This window comes from Rhinopithecus roxellana, chromosome 5, assembly GCF_007565055.1.
Source record: "Rhinopithecus roxellana isolate Shanxi Qingling chromosome 5, ASM756505v1, whole genome shotgun sequence".
Classification (NCBI taxonomy): Eukaryota; Metazoa; Chordata; class Mammalia; order Primates; family Cercopithecidae; genus Rhinopithecus; species Rhinopithecus roxellana.
In genome coordinates this window covers 169,767,780-169,771,832 of record NC_044553.1, presented here as the reverse complement: position 1 = coordinate 169,771,832, position 4,053 = coordinate 169,767,780, and positions in this window count along the sequence as shown.

Sequence of the window (4,053 nt, the reverse complement as noted above, 5' to 3'; positions counted from 1 at the left end):
CAAGATTACTACAAAAAAAACTCAGCTGTCTCTTCCTCAGACTGTTTTCATCAAGAATAAGGAGAACACACATACACACACACACTTACTCACACACACACACATATATTCATACCACCTGGAAAACCACCATTCCAACCCGTAAAAAATATTTTAAAAATCTCTGAGAGGGTGAAAATGTGCATGTTGTGGAAGAAAGATTAAACACCATCACTATTAGTTGCCCATTAAAAAAGATGTCTTAAATACATTATTTCATTTGATCTTGATTCCCATCCCCATTTTAGAGATGAAAAAACCGAGGCTCAGAGATGATAAGTAATTTACCCAAAAGGGTGGAGCTAGGTCTGAATAACCCCAAGACTTGTCCCGGATGCCAAAAAGAATTATTAGAATATGAATTAGTGTGGTGGCTCATACCTATAATCCCAGCACTTTGGGAGGCCAAGGTGGGAGGATCACTTGAGCCCACGAGTTTGAGACCAGCCTGGGAAACATACCAAGACCTCATCTCTACAAAAAAATTTTTTTAAAGAATAGGAATTATGCCTATCAATGATAGACTGGATAAAGAGAATGTGGCATATATACACCATGGAATACTATGCAGCCATTAAAAAGGACGAGTTCATGTCCTCTGCAGAGACATGGATGAAGCTAGAAACCATCTTTCTCAGCAAATTAACACAAGAACAGAAAACCAAACATCACATGTTCTCACTCATAAATGGGAGTTGAACAATTAGAACACATGGACACATGGAGAGGGACATCACACACCAGGGCCTGTCTTGGGGTTGGGGGGCTAGGGGAGGGATAGCATCAGTAGAAATATCTAGTGTAGATGATGGGTTGATGGGTGCAGCAAACCACCATGGCACTCGCATACCTATGTAACAAACCTTCACGTTCTGCACATGCACCCCAGAACCTAAAGTTTAATGTTTAAGAAGTGCAAAAAAAAAAAAAAAAAAAAAAAAAAAATAGGAATTCAGGTTTTTAGTCTAAAGAAACTGAGATCCTGAAAGGTGAAATAGTCCAGGGTCCCTCAGCCAGGATCCTGATTCCCCTTTAGAAGAGAACGGATGCAAAAGAAAGCACAGGGCCTGATTCACTGTAGATGTTCAGTAAACACAAGCCCCCCATCTCTTCTCCAAACCAGATTTCTTCCACAGCTCGCTGTCATTCGTCCAAAGAATGTAGCCGCTACACTGTGTTATTGGCAGGATTGTGGGCATGACTGATTTCCTTTCTGATTGGGTGGGAAGGCTGAAGGGCAAGTTTGGAAGGGCTCTGTTCCCTTCATCTCACTCCTTTCCCCACTCGCATTTCACGCAACAGTCGTTTGGTTTTTGAGCAATCTGTTCCTGGAAAGCAGAGGAAAGTAACAGATTGATGCATCAACTGCATGTGGCCAAGTGATTTATTTTTAATGTGACTAAACAAGACACACACCTGCCTATGGAAATGTAATCACATTGAATCATCAGGGACTTAGACAGTCATTTAGGCAAGGGAAAGACAGAGAGGAAACAGAGGAGAGGAGGAAGAGGAGGGAGAGAAAGAAAGGGGAGGCAGAGGAGCAGAGACAGAAGAGAAGAGAGAAGAAGGGACTGGAAGAGAAGGAAGGGAAGGGAAGAGAAGACTGGGCCAGCTCCCTAAAAATGTTGATTTCAGCAGCATCAGTGAAGCACCCTCAGTTGGCCCAAATGCCCCTGGTTTAGCTGTGCTGATGCCTGAAATTTTATAATTAGACTTTCATCCTTGTGATTTAACCAAACATAGTATATTCTCCACTAAAGTGTAAATGCAACAGAAGTAGTGCATCAAACTACGTCAATCACTTTCACCTCAGTGAGAAAGAACTGATATCTTTTATGAAAGCAGGAGTTTTTTTCTATGGGTGGGGGTGGTATTAGTCCATTTTGCATTGCTATATAGGAATGCCTGAGACTGGGTAGTTTATAAAGAAAAGAGGTTTATTTGGCTCTTGGTTCTGCAGGCTGGATAAGCATGGCACTGGTATCTGCTCAGCTTCTGTTGAGGCCTCAGGAAGCTTTTACGCATGGCAGAAGGCAAAGGGGGAGCAGGCAGGTCACATGGCAGGAGAGGGAGCAAGAGAGGGAGGAATAGGTGCCAGGCTCTTTTATACAATCAGATCTCACTCTAACTAATAGAGCAAAAACTCACTCATTACCACTAGGAGGGCACCAAGCCATTCATGAGGGACCCACTCCCGTGACCTAATACTTCCCACCAGGCCCCGCCTCCAACACTGGGATCACACTTCAACATGAGATTTGGAGGGGAGAAATATCCACAATGTATCAGGGGGCATTGAAACAAACTTTTTGGGAGTCACCAGTGAAGGCCCAGAAAGGAACCTTGGGGGCTCTAGGGACTTTCTCCTTCATGGCTTTCCTTAATGATAACACCTACCTTTACGAGCATTTGCTATGTTCCAGGCACTGTGAATGCGACCCATTACATGTACTATTTCATTCATGTACTATTTCATTCCACCTTCCCAACAGCCCTGGAGTTTTGTACTGGTGTTCTCGTCACTCTCCAGGTGAGGGAACTGAAGCCCAGCCCATGGTCATCTGTCTCAGCACTCTGAAAGGAAGCTCCAGTTACGGGAGAGTTTCTCATGGAACGCCCAGCCTCACCAACAGTACCTTGCTTGCAGAAGGCACTCACTAAGTATGTGCCAACAGAGTGAAGTGGCAGGGATGGGATGTGAACGTAGACAGTCTAACACCAGAGCCTGTACCCTTAGCATTTGCCTGCACAACTTTCTCCCAGATAGTCCACTCCCTTCTCCCTGCTTGTCACCCGAATAGCATAAGAAATTCATGAACCACTAACTTTGGGAGGCTAAATGTCCTCCATCACAGCTCCCTCCTCAATCTCCCTGGGTCAGTACCAGGAGTTAGCCAGCCAGACTACTCCACTCTGTACTGCTACGTCCAGATACCTTTTCCCAGTTAGGTTGTAATGCCTTTGAGGGAAGGCACAGCATCCCTGCAGTCTTTTGGGGGGATGTATGAGTACTTTTGAAATTGTAGTTTCTTTCTCAAAAGCAACATTGTATCTTCGCGTTTTCTATTAATACAGATTTTGGTAGGTTTTTTCTTGAATTTTATATCCATGTCCTTCACCCTGCCCCTAGCAGTAGCACGTGAAGGAGATTATAAAGTCCTAAGTTGGGGGGGGCATCAGATTGATAACTTTTTGAAGATTGATGATATCTAGTGTGGGTAAGGATGGGGGAAATGGATATTTATACGTTGTTGGGTAGGCTTTTGAGGAGGCAAATCATCAGTAAGTAACAGTGGCTGAAACAAGATAAAAGCTTTATTTTTTTTTCTCATACAAAAGTCTAAGCTAGTAGAAAGTCCTGGGAAGAAGGCTGGCTTGGTTCCACAAGGTTATGCAGGGACCCAGGTTCTTTCTATACATTGTACCACCATCCCCAGGGGTGTTACCTGCATCACCTGGTGGAAGCTGACTCCCACCACCACATCTGTTCTCTGAATAGATTGCTCCACGGGGAAAGCGGAAGTACAACAAACAGCTTATTTTAAGGATCTGATTCAGAAATCGCACACAGCACTTCTCATCAGCCATAACTTAGTTACATGTCCACAGCGAGGAAGGTGGCAAATATATTCTCAACTCATACCCACCTGAAACTCAGGAGATTCGTTGCTAAAAGGAAGAAAAGAGAAAATGGATATTAGGGGGACAATGGACAGTTTCTAACACAAACAGAAGGAATTATCAAAGTTAAAAGTGCATATACCACTAGACCCAGCAATTCCAGTTCTAGAGATGTATTCTGGGGAAATAGTCACATAACTACACAAAGATTATGCATAAGGGTAATACTAGCAGTTTTAAATTATGTTCACAAATTCTTTGATACCCTTCCCTTCACAAAAGGGCTGTACTTAATGACTTACTCCTAATGAATAGAATGTGGCCAAAGTGACAATGTGTGACTTCGGAGGCTAGGTCATAAAAGGCCCTGTGCTTCTCCTTTGCTCTCTT